The following is an 18,004-nucleotide window of genomic DNA, read 5'->3' as shown; positions in this document are numbered from 1 at the left end:
TTTGTAAGGTTTTCTATGATTTTGGTTTAAGGGTTTTCAAGCTTTATTTTAATTGATTTTAGTTTCTAGTAGCTTTTCCATAGATGAATTCCAATTACTTGGAATAGCCTATTTTTGTTTGGTTTGACTTAGGGTTTAACTAGGTTACTATTTATTTACCCTAATTGATTATTCACTCAAAAAGTGAATAAGCATCCAAAGAGGAAATTTATGCCTCACTTCTCACCATTGGAAATTAAGAAATTTGAGAGATTTTTCCAAAATCTTCTTCTAGAGGATTGCATTTCTATTCGTTGTGAGAGCTATGGGCATGAGATCTTCATGAGATTGGTCTTATTGGATCTAGCTCAAGGAGACCTTGATTTTTTGTGACTTTCAGTAGCTTCCACAAGATATTATTTTTTAGTGACTTGCAAGGCTCGAACTCTTGGTTGTATTTTAGTGAGTGTGTTCATTTGGGGTTGGGTTAGGAATATGCATGCCTATGGGTACTCATCATTGGATGAGTATGGATAGGTTAGGCTAGCATGGAGGGGGGCTTCTCTCTTGTAGCTTGGTGACTATTTCCCAATGGGTTGGCATGAAGATTTCCTAACAAGTGATAATTAAATAAAATACTGGGTAGAAAATTTAAGATAATAAAATGTGTAAGCACCCAATTAAGTTTGAGGACATAGTGTGAGAAACTTTGATTGGGAAGTTGAGCTACACAATATTTTATCTTGGCTCCCAATGCTAAGGGACTCCCCTCTAGCAAGTCTCTATATAGTTACCCCTTTAAGTGTTTGACTAGGATCTATTGTACTTGCATTGTCTCATGATCTGGCTTCAGTCATCATTACTATCTGGCATGAGTGTTAGCTATGGACATTTTCTTTATATGTGTTTGTGGTTGGCTCATTGTCTCCATCAGCCTAGTGGGAGTGAACATATGGTTTTCATGTGGTTGGGAGGCATAGCTACCTATACCACTACTAGGGACTAGTGTAAAGAGATGCTCTATTATCTAGTGGTATTGGTGCTTGATGTTCAACTTGGTATATTCAAGATTTTGAATTATTCTTCATTATGATTTATGCTTTCATTGGAATTCTTAGATGTCATGTTTAGATGATGTTAGTTATTGATGGATTCCTATATTATGATGTTTAAGATATGATTAGATGATGTGATTTACTTATTTAGAATCTATTGGTTTACTGGATTAGCATGCTAGATTTCCTTATCCTTGTAATGTTATTATGTTTTAGTAGTGATGCCCTCATAAGATAGCTTCAACTATTTGGTTGGTAGTTTGGGATCTTATGCATGGGGGATGGCTAGGACCTTCAAGGTCTCATGATGCTACTATGGTTAGGAGGAACAACGCAAGTGTTAAGTTGTTTTGTACATTGAAAGGTTTCTTTTAGTACATTTTTGTTATTTCTATGGTTTAGTTGGTTTTATGATTTTTTGTCTTGCTATTATCATGTTTGAGTGTCCAAGCCTTGATTCATGGATCTAGTAATCCCTAGTGTCAAGGAATTGTGTTTCCTTCTTGTTTGTCTTTCTTTTTCCTTGTTCCTGTTATACTTGCTCATGGTAGAGAAGTGCTTTCTCATATGAGAATATGTTGTCTCATGATAGAATAAATTCTCTCATGTGAAAGGAAAAGAAGACTTGTGCTAGATTATACGCTCTCCTATGTGAGACTTTGCACTTCCTCACATAGGAGTGTGCATTCCCTTGTGCAAACCATGACATCAATGTGGTGGGAATTTTCTAATTGAGAAAAGTGTTTCCTCACATGAGAGGGTAGATCCTTGTGTGGTATAGTGTACTTTCTCACATGAAGGACACTTCCTCATGCAGGACTATCAAATGTGTTTTCTCATGCAAAAAATAGGGGGCATCTTTGCTATTTTTTGAAGAATGCAATTTGTTGTTTCGAGGACCCTTTGGGATTGCATTTTTTCTAGGATTCTTTCTATAGATCAAATATTTTAGGTTCTGTTGTCATCTTGGTTCTCGTCTTTAGTTTGAGCGTGTCAATTTGGTAGTGGCACTTGGAGATTTATGGTTTTCAGAATGGTTGGTTAAGTCTTCCATTATGATCTTTGTGATCCTTGTATGTTGATTCTTATTTGCATGCATATTTGTTTAAAAAAAATATCATGGCTTTTATTTAGCCTTGTTCCAAGGATCTCTAGGCAGGGCATTAGAACATTCAAAAATCTATTCTCCCTTTGAGACAAAAAAATTAACTCTTCTAAATTTGATATATTTGATCTTTCATTCTCATCTCCCCCTTTGTCCTTTCATCCTTTCTCATCACCCCAGTTGTTTTTTTCATTGCTGGAACTTGGGGCTTTTGGGGTTAGCTGATACTTCTCAAAAAAATTGTTGATGACTTCCCACAATATTGGTATAGCTAGTATTCCATCTTTCCTTTACCTGATCAAAAATTAATGGCAACTTGTGCCTTATTGCCACATATTTAGCTATGAGTTCGGCTAATCTCTCTTGATTAAATGTTAGTTCATTGTAAGAAAATGAGCTTGAACTTGTGTTCTTTTCCAACATGAGATCATTAGCTCTCATGCCTACATGTAATAGATTTAATGAGCATTTAGTATCCTTTGTAAAGAAATCTGTATCACACAATTTTACATCAAAGAGTTGATGGTCTTTAAAATTGTTTCCAATTGTGTAATAGATATAGAAAGCTCAACTTGTCTTTGTAAAAGTTCATGTGAGACTTCCTGTAACACTTTATGCTCCATTCTCCATTCACACCATTGTGATGGCTTCTCATTTGTCTCTATATCATCTGTGGGAATTCTATCAACTACATATACTAGCTGATCCAAAATTGCATGTTGAATGTTGACATCTATGATTCCAAATGCATCTATGAAAATATCTTTGACAATATGTAATACATTTCTTCTCTTCTTCTCTCTTTTCAACTATTCTTGTTTTTTCTTATGAATCAACAAGATTTGCAATTCTTGCATTTTCTCTAATGTGATATTATTCAAATCATATGTAGGTAATGTAATTACCTCATCAAGATTTGCTAACTCTTCATCATCATCCTCTACATGAGTCACATCCTAATAACTGGAGGGTGTATCACTTAGTAGTGATAGTTGCAATTGCTTCCCCTTTACACTTGATCTCTCCTTTTCCTATTGCATTGGTGTATGAATCTTTCTCAAAATTTACTTATTCAAAATTTGTATACAAGTTGGTAGCGTATATTCAATTAATGCCTTACCAAGTTGCTTGGCACTTGTAGCCTCAATAACTGGTGTGACTACAACATCATCAATCTTCTTGACTTCAAGCTTTGGATATTCAACTATCTATAACAAAATTTGGTTTTTACAGAGTTATCTTGAGCCTTTCATAAAACTTTTAATTTCCTCTTTAGTCAGTATATTTAGAGTAGGTGGAGGGGTGTCTGTGTCATCCTAAATTGTGATAGTGTCCTTTTGTTCATATCCACTTACAAGTTCCTCAATTTTTGTTGTCATCTTGACCACTTCTTGCTTATAATAATCTTCAAATTCTATTGGTGTAAGCACTCCAAATAATTCCTTCCATACTCTTATACTATCTTGTACAACTTTAGAAGCTTTATTCATCAAAACTTTATATGCCCTGTTCCACAACATAAACTTCTAAATATAATCTTTAAGGGCTATAGACATATGTATCTTCCAATTTTGTTTCTATTATTTTATTTTTAGTGGAAAATGACCATTTCCATTTGGCATCCACTCTATTATAAAATCCCATTGGAACTATAGTTCCTAATTCTATGGGTGTACACCTAAACTTGATCAACATGTCTATCATTGTGCATCCAAGTTTAACTTGATCAACATTTTCCAAAGAATCATACTGTAAACCTTTGAGTGCCAAAAGACTTTATGATTCTATCAATTTTGTACATACTTGATCCATAGTCATTGGAGGGAGTCTTTTTACCACTTGTAGTTTTCTACTCTCATCACACACCATCTTTTCTTCATCTTCTTCCTCCTCTTATGGAACACTTAGTTTCTTCTTTGGTTTTGATTTCTCATCTACCTGCTTCCTTTTCTATTATGGACTTCTTGGTAATAGCTTGATAAGGGGTTGTGATGACCTCCTTCTCATGATTATCACCTTTCCCTTTGGCCTCTATGGTGTCACCTTTTCTTGTACATTTTTCTAGAGGTCTTCCTTCACCTTAGATTCAATTATTACAACCTTTCTTTACCTAGTGGCTTTTGCCTTCACAACTGCAAGCTCTTTTCCTTTTCCTTCCTTGGCCTCCAAGGGTTGTCATGACTACTAGCCTCAAAAAATTTCCTTTTCATTTTCTTATCTACCTTTGGTGTGTCAACATTTGTAGTTATCTCAGCAATAAAAGTCTCATATGTTACAAAATGCTTAGGACTAGCATCAATATCTTCTACTAATAGTGTAGTAAAAGCTACTTTAACATCATCTACATTTACCTCATAGGGCATTGTGCTTAGATGTGCTACACTCAATAACACTACTTGTGCATATACAAAATCTATGTCCACCATGAATTATATTTAATCATAATATTTGTCTACAATAGACTTTGGAACTCTCATCCTATTCCTCAATTTGACTTTGAACTCTTCAAAATAGTTGTCCATTTTTGCTTCAAAATGATCTCCCAACCTATCTATTAGGTCATTTAACTATTCCATAGTATTCCTATTCCTATTCCATTCAATCCTTCCAATGGTAGGAAAAAAATTCAATACATAGAAAAATATGCAAACTAATAGGGAACAAAACCTACAAGATGTGTTTTTTGCTTTTCTTACTGCTTCTAGGTTCTCTATGAGTTGGTACAACTACAGCTTGGCAAGATCATATGAATGATATTTCTTCACAATTTTGTATCCCAAATCAACTTCTACATAAGGTACACTATTCAATCTTCTCTATTGATAGAACTTGTGTCCAATCACCCAAACAAAAAATTTAAATAATGGAACCTCAATGCTATATATTGACATTCCATGACCATTCCACTTTGCCTTGGTTAGGTTTTCAATCTCATTCTTGGTTCCACTCCTTATGCTCTTTGGTCAATCCAATGGAGGGTAACCAATCACCGTTTGAATTATTTCCTTGTTAATCTTTATTGGCCCACCTTCCAACCAAATTTTCATGTCATGAACTTGGCTAAGAAAAATCTTGATCCATTCATTCTTGAAAACTTTTGGAAAACCTAGGGCACAGGTAAGCCCTTTGTCAACAATGATCTTGAATTAATCTTTTAGAATTCCATCAATGAATAGCTTTCTATATGATTCTCTAATCTTAAAATCTCCAATCTCTCCAATATTACATTGGTAGCATGATCTAATGTCTTGCATAATCAAGACACTAGGTGGAATTGATGACAACATTCCAATATCATTGATAGGGGTTTCAATGTTAACTACACTTCTGATATTGGGTGGAGACCTCTAATCATTCCTAATGATTTGTGTACTTTTATCCTTTATCATTTCACTTCCCTAAGACATTGTGAACTAGGGGTTTGAGCAAAAACTTTCAAAAATACCTTCACTAAATACTTTACAAAGTAGTAAGAGTAATACTTCACTTCAAAAATTCACTGATAACTTGTTGAGATTCTTTTCTTTGGTCCTTGAAATCACTTCTATTTCCTTCAAATCTTCTAATCAGCTTTTTTATCACTTGATGAGTAGAAATAAATTTTCAATTTTGATACCTTCGATATTTATTTTTAGGCCTAGGCCCCTATAATTAATGTTGTCATACTTAGTGTATGAAAACTATCTTAGTCTGCACTTTAGTTTGGTCAATATTATTAACTTAGTCATAAACATTTTACTTAGTCAATATGTAATCTTCCTTGATCACTTGGTCTATATTCCATGGCTTGGTCAACATATACTGTACAACTGGTGCTCAGTACTTTTTGATTTTCTAATTTTAACAGTTCTTGAGGAATCATTATTTATGTAGATATAACTCTTCATCACTTTTATGCTAGGAACTGATGTAAAATATAGCTTTGAATATACATTTCCTAATTAACTTCTTTTTTTAGTTAGATATATTGTGATCACCTACTCCATCAGATTGGGTGATCAAAATGTATTCTTCTTCACTACTTCTAGCTCTTACTATCTCTATCCACATCTTCTTTCTTTCTATTTTATCATTTCCATTGCTTGGTGTTGGTGCTGGTATCCTAGTTTTGCAGTTATTATTGATATGCCCAACTTTGAGACAACTAAAACATACCATCTCTCCATTTATCCATTTCATGTAATTTCCTCTAAAATGTGTCTTGATGTGATTCTTTGGAATATGTCCATACTCTCCACAATAGTGACAACTATACCATGTGTTGTAATCATAGTCATACGAGTTGCCTTTCTTTTCTACATGGGTTTTTTTTTTCAAGTGACCAATTTGACTTCTTCTTAAGTCTATACTCATAAGCTCTATGTCCATACTTTTGACTATTGTAACAATGCCCTTGGAATTTGTTGGAGTTTGAAAATGTTACCTATTTCCAATTACCCTGATGAGAACAAAACACATCTAGGGGCAACTAAATCCCATTTTCATCATGCCCATTCAGACACCACGCCAACTATAAGGCATGATCCTTCTCCTTCTTTAGGCTCTACAAAACCTAGGCGGGTGGACCTACAGATTCTTTATATGGTACCAATTATCAAAGCATACATTGAATCTAATATAAAGTAGATAAAACCCTTATTTCTCCTGATAACTCATGAAATAACATCAATCTATAGTAACTAAATGCAGATCTAGGAATCTCATAAGCTGAGTGAGGGCATTCTATTATAGCTCTTTCAACATAAAAGGGAAATACAATTGAATAATAATGTTGATTTTCAGCAAACCATGGCATGAATCAACATAAGCCTATGATCTTTCAAGATGATCAGTGCCTTATCTATTGGGTAGTCACACAAATCCCTAACACACATCCCAGAAAGTCATTGATATATGCCATATATTAGGGCTTTCCTGATTTATCTATTCACTTTATGAATCAGACATCTGCATCCTTCTGAACCTCATACTCGACCTATCCCTTCCTGAGATCTACAATCCTATGATGATGAATTAAGCACTTACATAACCCTTTGAGTTACCAGCAAAATAAATCAACATATACAACCAATAGATTGCAACTAAGTTTCATATTCTTTGTTTACAAACCACAAGAGATTACAGACAACATGAATGGCAGACAAGAAACCAGAAAGAAGATAAACTTGCTGTTGAATTCTATTTATTTCTTTGAAACAAATACATGAGATGCATGAAATTTAAATGCAAAGCTACCTAACAGATCAGAACTATCTGTATTCTTATTTCTTGCTATTCATTACATGAAAAATTTGCTGAAGAATGGTATCACAGATCTGAGAGAACTCAAGATTGGAACCATGAATGGTCTCTCAGTCACAAAAAATTGGAACCCTTCAAATGACAGAAAGAAAGAAAGATATAGACAAAGGTGAATTCTCGGATTGAATCTGCAACTGACATCTGTCCATTGGGAATTCAATCTTTTGCAACTAAAAGCCTCTCTCTTCTCTCTACCATTTTGATATGATCTAATTTCATTATTATTCTGTAACTGATTGGCAAAATATCTGATAACTTCATGATGAAAACCTCTTGCTTAACAAAAATAAAAATGAACTGAATGAAATGCTGATGAAATTCATATTCAACTAATTTGAATGTGGTTAAAAATTTCCCCAAACTACATTCTCCTTGTCTTTTATTCATATTCAGGTCATTAGCATGTTGGGAAACTATTTTGAACTTCCTAGTCTGAATACAAGTGCAATTCAAGTACCTAAGAAAAGTTCCCCTGTAACTTGAAAAAACTGCTACCTATGCAAAAATTGATTCCAGAATCAGAAAATTTAGATTCTCACAATTTCGGCAATATATAACATCGCCTATTTTGCGTACTAGGAACCTCCTAAAAATCAATTTGAAAATGACTCCCTTGGTTGAAAAACTCAAAGTCTGCAATTGAATACTTTCAAAAGAAAATTTAAATATTCTAAAGTTTGAACTTTAGAATAAAAGACCTTTTGATTTAAAAGTCTTTGCTTGCACGTACTTTTTGAAAAATAAATAAAAATTATTTATCATAGTTTTCAAATTTCTACCCTAGCCTTCCAATCTGTGGTCAACCATCTGTTTGACCGATGCCACATGTCAACTCTTGATTGGTCAACCGTTGCCAATAGGTGCCACATGTCATCACTTGATTTGCTTGCCCATTTTACTACCACATAACCATTAGTGCAGGCCAAATGATACATGGCAAAATCTCGCTTTCCTGCATTTCTTATCTTTCACACAACTTATTATTGCGGGGAAGCGGGCATCCGTTGATCTCTACCACGTGGCGTCATCTCCTCGCATCACCTCTAAACTTGCCATCTGCACCACATCATCATGCTCACGGGACCCACTGCCACGTGGCAGTTTTTCACATTCTTGCTTTATTTATCTCCCTCACAACTTGTTTTTGTAGGGAAGCGGGCATTGTAGGATCTACCACGTGGCAGCATCCTTCCACATCAATGTCGTAGGACTTTTGTTTAAAATTTTGGACTCTACCTGCGCCCGCTAGCTGACGTCATCCCCAACCCATGGGGTCCACCTGCACAAGCTATAGCCTTTAGAAAAGGCTTGTTTCTTTACTTGATATTACATACACTTTGAAATGGTATTTAAACATTTGAAAACACCCCCACATAATCAATATGGGATAAAGCTCTTGCCCTGTGGCTTCATTCAATGCATTGGCTTCATTCTTGTTCAGTGCAGGGTTTTCTTTGTATTGGCATCTTTTCACGCATGGTTTTCGGGCTGTTACACTCCTCTTAAAAATTATGTGGAGAGGGTTCCCTCTTAAACATACGTGGAGCTGCCTTCTCAACAATGACTGCTCTGTCCTCTTAATATGTTGAATACTTTGTCTTACTATGGGTCTCCAACCAGCTGCAGCTTCTACATAGCAAGGCGTTGGGTTCTTTTCTTTTTAGTTGTGCATGGTCTCTCTAAGACTTCATCAAAATTTGATGCTGCTATGCTGCTTCTTCTCTTGTTTTAGCATGTGCATGGGGCTGATTTGCCGTGAGATTTTAATTTTTGCGCAATGCACTGGGTTTGCTTTTTCAATCGTTGGCATTGTATCTCACTGAATGGTGTGTTTTTATTACACATGCATGAGTTCTTTTATCTACTATTTCTCTGAAGTTGCTGACATAGTTTTCGAAGCCTCCTACGACTTCATTTTTGCATACAGGGTCTTTCTTCTTTGACTTAGTCGGCTACTTTGATGAACAATTTGGCTTTGATGGCGTGAGTTGCCTCTTATTTCCATTTTAATCTCTCAGGTGTAGTTCTTCATCAAGCGCTTCACACAAAATCCTTTCCTGTCCGTTGCAATCATTAGTTTCCTTGTGGCTTGGTTTGGGGCTTTTCTTTTCAAGCTGTAGGCTTTTATAAAGGGCGTGGGATTTCTTTTTTCAAACATGATGCCACTATTTCTTCTCAATGTACCCCCTTTTATTTTGAAATAGCTTCCCTTCACATTGACCGGTCAACTGCCTTTTAACTGCAGCTTAATTGATTGCGTGGAGATCTTTTTTTTTAATTTTTTATGTCATGCTCTATTTGAAAGCTTCGACTATGAGTTCTTTCCTTCCTTTGGATGGAAACTTCAGTGTCCTTTTCACTATTTGTAATGACCTCCCAATGTTCGTTGTCTAAATGAAGAAATTCAACCTCTCCATCATCATATTCAATCTTTTATGAGTCATGTTTGTAGGATGAAAGTCATTTAAAATTCCAGAATAGAACCATTTATCAACAGGCCACCAAATTCTTATATGCTGCCCAACAAGTTCCTCATCCCCTCATCTTTTATTTAGTCAGATGCAATTAGTCGGACCCCCAAGTGGGTCTGGCTAAAATTTTTCATTTTTAGATGATTGAACTGGCAAAATGATCTATTGAAAATCTTGAATTGATCAAAATCAAATTCGATCAATAATTGATCATTGAAAGCACATTTATTCTGCTCTTTGAAAACTGTGACTTTCTGATGATAGGGCCTGTAGGTTGGTCTTAAAAACTAATTCACTCATTTGACATAACTCTAAAACTCAAGATATATCATCTCTTTGACACGTTCAACAACCCTGTCAGATCTTGTTGCATGACGACATCGGGGTCAAAAGATATCGACCCCTAAAGTTGCCAACTTAAATTCACCTACAAATAAACATGTCAAAAAGTTAGAAATTGCATTTGGAAATGGCCTGGAAAACTGAGCAAATGGGCACTTGAGGCTCTAAAAACTAGGGTACTAGTAGATTGTCATCAGGTGAGTATGATTCTATAATTTTAGCTCATGACGAATCATAGGATGCATTTGGAAAGTGTGCAAAGTAGGCTATTTGGGTTAGCAGGACAGTGATCATCAGTAAAACAACATTTTTTGCGAATGGAATGACCTTGGAAAAATGTGAAGAAGAATTCGTCAAGGCTTAAAAATTGACACACTTATAGTATTTTCAGAGTAGAATACAGGGGAACAAACCATTCAACTTGACCTATCACGAATCATGAGATATGACATCCCAAATAAGGGTTCCAATCAATCTGCATTTTAAGATACTAGTAAAAAGATAGAAATTCCATTTAAAATCACATTTGAAAACTGATCAAACGGATTCCTCATACGTTGAAACTCGAAACATAACAAGTCTCTGACATCTACAATGCAACACAAAAGGAATTTCAACATTTTTATTAATTGGTCAAAAGTTATAGCATGTCAAACAGGGCTTCCTAGAATTTGTACAAAGTGCAAAAGCATGAAAATAGTGAATGACCAACTTTGACAGATTCAAAACCTAGTCAAACAGACTCGAAATGATTCAAAATCTAAAATCTAGGTTCTTGGATATAGACACTAGACAATCCCAAAATGGTGAATCACGAAACATTTTTGGGTGCAAGATATTCAGATGCAAGCAAGGCCTCATGTCGTTGTTTGACACATGTGAAAATGCAAATTTGGAATTAGCTCAAAACAGGACTTCGCCAAACAGCTCAGAATGATGTTTTAACTTCATGGAACATGTGGACATGCTAAATGCAGGGTGTTAGAAACATTAAACACCTCTTGGGGCTCACAAGTACAACTAGGTACATAGGCATCAAAAAGCATTTATAGGGCTCAAATTCTTCAATAGTGCTCAAAATTCACACTACAAGTGTGAAGACGGATTCGTCAAGGCTTAAAAATTGACACACTTATAGTATTTTCAGAGTAGAATACAGGGGAGAAAACCATTCAACTTGACCTATCACAGATCATGAGATATGACGTCCCAAACAGGGGTTCCAATCAATCTGCATTTTAAGATACCCGTAAAAAGATAGAAATTCCATTTGAAATTGCGTTTGAAAACTGATCAAACAGATTCCTCATATGTTGAAACTCAAAACATAAAAAGTTTCTGACATCTACAATGCAATGCAAAAGGAATTTCAACATTTGAATTAACTGGTCAAAAGTTATAGCATGTCAAACGGGGCTTCCCAGAATTTGTACAAAGTGCAAAAGCATGAAAATAGTGAATGACAACTTTTGATGGATTCAAAACCTAGTCAAATAGACTCAAAACGATTCAAAATCTAAAACCTATGTTCTTGGATATGGACACTAGATAATCCCAAAATGGTGAATCACGAAACATTTCTGGGCGCAAGATATTCAAATGCAAACAAGGCCTCCTATCGCTATTTGACACTTATGTGAAAATGCAAATTTGGAATTAACTCAAAACAAGACTTCGCCAAACAACTCAAAATGATGTTTAAACTTCATGGAACATGTGGACATGCTAAATGCAGGGTGTTAGAAAAATTAAACACCTCATGGGGCTAACAAGTACAGCTGGGTACATAGGCATCAAAAAGTGTTTATAGGGCTCAAATTCTTCAATAGTGCTCAAAATTTGGACTACAATTTTGAGCGCCAATAGTGGCTCTGTCTGGGGATGCATGCCCCTTGCGAGCATGGTGAGATTTTAGATCTCTGGAAGAAGCAGACCACACACTTGAACAACAAAACTTTCTCGAACAGCTTTATTGAAAATAGGGAAACTACTCTACTATGTACAAGTGATGGCCTCAAGCCACTGGAAAGTTTCAGAACTCCTTACCTCTGTCATAAACCTTATTTTCATTTACATTCTCTTGAGGTAAACTGAAATTCTCATTATCATTTGTTTCACCAATCAGATCAGCATACTAAAACAAATAACTTGGCAAAACAAAACAACTTCCTTCATTCTCATAGTGCATATAAAATTCAAAGACCATTTCATCTTCATGCTCACTATTAGAAAAAGCATTAGCATGCTCATGACTACACAAACTGAACTGAGAATCAAAATCCAATGATGATTCATGCATGCTGATCAGAAACACAAAAGCTTCATAATCTACATCATTCACCAAGTTGCAAACACCAAAAACTTGCAACTCACCTTATGTCTCTGACTGCAAAGAGTGTTTGGAATCCGATTGTTTCCTACTTGTAGTCGTATCATTCACTAAATCAGATTCATCCTTCACTAAAACCTCTTCACAGTCAAAACATTGATTAGTCATCATACATGAAAATTCATTCTGAAAGTGTTGATCCAAACTATGCTGATCATTATCATTTTCTTCATCAGATTGAATGTCGGAATAAACCTTCAACTCATCTTTACAAGACTTATCTACACATGAAGAAAATCTATAATCTGATTGACAACCTTCACTGTTTTCCACTTCACCATATGAAACATCAAAATAATGTTTAGCAAGATCAACATAAAAAAAATCTAAAACAGCATTAAACTTCCCTTCGTTAACATTCCCTACATCTAGCAAATCATCATGTGCAAAAACATTTGAGGTTCTGTTATATACACCTCCAAAGTCTAACCAAGATTGTTCAGATTCTACCTCTTTTTCCACATCAAACTTTGGGGAATTGATTTGACTAAATGAGAAAGCATTATGAGAGAACATATGAAGATCCTTAGAGATACTTACATGATTTTCAAACTCACGAGCCAACAAAACAGAGATTTCATCAGAGCTCAAGAAGATTGCCTCACAAATCTTCTCCTGGCTATGATTGTCATCTGGATAACATGAAGAACTTAAAACAGGAAGATGATTAGTGTAACAATCTAGAAAATTAGAATTATTACAACATTATTTCTTATCATGGCAATCATTCCCTTACTGCTGTTACAAATTTCTTCAACTTCATATTCACTGTAACAAAGTTTATCTTCTCTTTTATATCCATCTTTTTCATGCTGATTGCTATTACTTGATTCATTAACATTTGAATCCACCTCTTCACATTCGAAAGATAGATTATCTTGCTCTACGGACTCATTGTAATCATTACTACCTTGACTTTCAGCACACTCATTATCATCAAAAGACATAACATGAAATCTATAATCATCATCTTCCATCTCCTGAATGAATCTTTCAATTTGTAAAAACCTTTGTAATCTTATAGGTGCTGGCCAATTGACTGAATCGGGTACTAGAACATCAAGGAAAACACTAGGCATGGAAGATTCCTCAGGTCTACAATGAAAAGGCATCTTACTGATTATTGACTTAAGCCTTAAATAAAATTCTTCAGCACTTAAACCTTGAATACTTCCTACCTCAATTCTTATAAGATTGATAATCCTTTGATAAACCAGACTATTCAATATAGCAATGTTATTATTTACAATTTCCAAACTCTCAGAATTTGGCAAACTAATCTCAGATCTGAGATCTAACTCAATTATAGAACAATAATTCTACCTCTTCTTTCTAGTGCTGAAAATCACTTAATAGAGGACCCTTCTTTTAACAACTTTTGACTTCCATGAAAAGAAAACATGAAAACAAAAATACCTTAAGTGCTGATGCTGAACTTCGATCTACTGATTTGGCATAGGTGTAAGATTGAAAATACTTTACACCACTGATCAAAACTTTGTTGAGCCACCACCTCTTTACAAGAGGAATAAAATAACCACTGCTGTGATCTACTTTTACATTTCAATTCTTTATAATAGCAGATTGCAAATAACACTTTAAAATTTATCAAGAATTTAAAACTTTCTTTCCAAGATCTATCAATAGTTTCAGATCTGCCCATACAACTAAAAGTCCTTCAAAATTCTGCACTGAAATCAACTAGGAACAAATTGGTACAGAGATTTGAGAGTTTCCACTCACACTTTGTGAGAAATAAAACATAAATTTTCACTTGACAAATCTGAACCAGACCTTCAATGTAGGAGAAACTTGCAGATCATTATTATCTTGAAAATTTTTTTACACTTTATAAATGAATTCTTGACTCTGAAACTTTCTCAATAGTATTTGCAAAAACTAAATTGATTGAAGATAGGCCTATGACAATCATAGAACACAATTTTCATTCAACTCTCACAACATACTGCTGATTATGAATAAAGCTTACTGGGGAACATAAAACATCAACAGAGAAACGGTAAACACCTCACACAACCCTGCTGCTATAGCACATCTTTCCTGTTGTATTGAATCTTCTTCAAATTCTCAAGGTTTGTCTACTACTCAGATTCAATACAACTCCCCAATAGAGTTGCCATTTTTTTGGTGACTCGGATGGGCAAAACCCATTTGAAAGTAGGACTAAAATTTTCAATGAACACCAGAGACTCTTTTCCTTTCAACAAAATGGATTACCATCTTATCTCCCTAGCAGTGTCGCCATCTTGTTGGTGTTTGAAAATGTTACCCATTTCCAATTACCCTGATGAGAACAAAAAACATCTAGGGGCAGCTAACTCCCATTTTCAAATTGCCCATTCAGACACCAGGCCAACTATAAGGCATGACCCTTCTTCTTCTTCAGGCTCTGCAAAACCTAGGCAGGTGGACCTACATATTCTTTATATGGTACCAGTTATCAAAGCATACACTAAATCTAATATGAAGTAGATAAAAACTTTATTTCCCCTGATAACTCATGAAATAACATCAATCTAAAGTAGCTAAATGAAGATCTAGGAATCTCATAAGCTAAGTGAGGGCATTCTATTATAGCTCTTTCAACATAAAAGGGAAATACAATTGAATAATAATGTTGATTTTTAGCAAACCATGGCATGAATCAATTAGACATATGCATCCTTCTGAATCTCATACTTGACCTATCCCTTCCTAAGATCTACAATCCTCTGATGATGAATTAAGCACTTACATAACCCTTTGATTTACTAGTAAAATAAATCAACATATACAACCAATAGATTGCAACTGAGTTTCATATTCTCTGTTTACAAAACGCAAGAGATTACAGACAACATGAATGGGAGACAAGATACTAGAAAGAAGATTAACTTGCTGTTGAATTCTATTTATTTCTTTGAAACAAATACATGAGATGCATGAAATTTAAATGCAAAGCTACCTAAAAGATCAAAACTATCTGTATTGTTATTTCTTGCTATTCATTACATGAGAAATTTTCTAAAGAATGGTATCATAGATCTGAGAGAACTCAAGATTGGAACCATGAATGGTCTCTCAGTCACAAAAAATTGGAACCCTTCAAATGACAGAAAGAAAGAAAGATATAGACAAAGGTGAATTCTCAGATTGAATCTACAACCAACATCTGTCCACTGCGAATTCAATCTTTTGCAATTGAAAGTCTCTCTCTTCTCTCTACCATTTTGATCTGATTTGATTTCATTATTATTCTGTAACCAATTGGCAAAATATCTAATAACTTCATGATGAAAACCTCTTGCTTACCAAAAAAAAAATTGAACTGAATGAAATGCTAATGAAATTCATATTCAACTGATTTGAATGTGGATAAAAATCGCCCCAAACTACATTCTCCTTGTCTTTTGTTCATATTCAGGTCATTACCATGTTGGAAAACAATTCTAAACTTCTTGGTCTAAATACAAATGCAATTCAAGTACCTGAGACAAATCCCCCTATAACTCAAAAACACTACTACCTATGCAAAAATTGATTCTAGAATTGGAAAATTTAGATTCTCATGATTCCAGCGATATATAACATCACCTATTTCGCATACCAGGAAGCTCCTAAAAATCAATTTGAAAACGACTCCCTTGGTTGAAAAACTCAAAGTCTGCTATTGAATACTTTCAAAAGAAAATTTAAATATTCTAAAGTTTGAACTTTAGAATAAAAGACCTTTTGATTTAAAAGTCTTTTCTTGCACATACTTTTTGAAAAATAATTAAAAATTATTTATCACAGTTTTCAAATTTCTACCCTAGCCTTCCAATCCGTGGTCAACCCTCCATTTAACCGATGCCATGTGTCAACTCTTGATTGGTCAACCACTGCCAATAGGTGCCACATGTCATCATTTGATTTGCTTGCCCATTTTACTGCCATGTCACCATTAGCACAGGCTCGATGACACGTGGGAAAATCCTACTTTCCCGCATTTCTTATCTTTCACGCAACTTATTATTGTGGGGAAGCGGGCATCCGTTGATCTCTTCCACGTGGTGTCATCTCTTGGATTGCCTCTAAACTTTCCATCTGCACCACATCATCACACCCACAGGACCTACTGTGACATGGTAGCTTCCTGCATTCCTACTTTATTTATCTCCCTCGCAACTTGTTTTTGCAGGGAAGTGGGCACCGCAGGATCTGCCATGTGGTAGCATCCTATGCATCCTTCCATGTCAACATTGTAGGACTTTTGTTTAAAATTTTGGACTCTACCTGCGCCCGGTAGTTGATGTCATCCTCGGCCCACGGGGTCCACCTGTGTAAGCTATAGCTTTTAGAAAAGGCTCATTTCTTTACTTGATATTACATACACTTTGAAATGGTATTTAAACATTTGAAAACACCCCCACATAATCAATATGGGACAAAGCTCTTGCCTTGTGGCTTCATTCAATGCATTGGCTTCATTCTTATTCAGTGTAGGGTTTTCTTTGTATTGGCATCTTTTCAGGCATGGTTTTTGGGCTGTTACACTCCTCTTAAACATTGTGTGGAGAGGGTTCCCTCTTAAACATACATGGAGCTTCCTTCTCAACAATGACTGATCTGTCCTCTTAATATGTTGAATGCTTTGTCTTACTATGGGTCTCCAACCAGCTGCGACTTCTATGTAGCAAGGCGTTGGGTTCTTTTCTTTTTAGTTGTGCGTGGTCTCTCTAAAACTTCATCAAAATTTGATGCTGCTATGCTGCTTCTTCTCTTGTTTTAGCATGTGCATGGGGCTGATTTTCCGTGAGATTTTCCTTTTTGTGCAATGTACTAGGTTTTCTTTTTCAATCGTTGGCACTGTATCTCACTGAATGGTGTGTTTTTATTACACATGCATGAGTTCTTTTATCTACTATTGCTCTGAAGTTGCTGACATGGTTTTCTAAGCCTCCTGCGACTTCATTTTTGCATACAGGGTCTTCCTTCTTTGACTTAGTCGGCTACTCTGATGAACAATTTGGCTTTGATGGCATGAGTTGCCTCTTATTTCCATTTTAATCTCTCAGGTGTAGTTCTTCATCAAGCGCTTCACACAAAATCCTTTCCTGTCCGCTGCAATCATTAGTTTCCTTGCGGCTTGGTCTGGGGCTTTTCTCTTCAAGCTATAGGCTTTTATAAAGGGCGTGGGATTTCTTTTTTCAAACATGATTCCACTATTGCTTCTCAATGTACCCCCTTTTATTTTGAAATAGCTTCCCTTCACATTGACCGGTCAGCTGCCTTTTAACTGCAGCTTAATTGATTACATGGAGATCGTTATTTATTTATTCTATGTCATGCTCTATTTGAAAGCTTTGACTATGAGTTCTTT

The sequence above is a fragment of the Cupressus sempervirens genome, chromosome 3, assembly GCF_028749045.1.
Source record: "Cupressus sempervirens isolate cs-2001-9-10 chromosome 3, ASM2874904v1, whole genome shotgun sequence".
NCBI classification, from domain to species: domain Eukaryota; kingdom Viridiplantae; phylum Streptophyta; class Pinopsida; order Cupressales; family Cupressaceae; genus Cupressus; species Cupressus sempervirens.
This window is presented reverse-complemented; position numbering follows the sequence as displayed.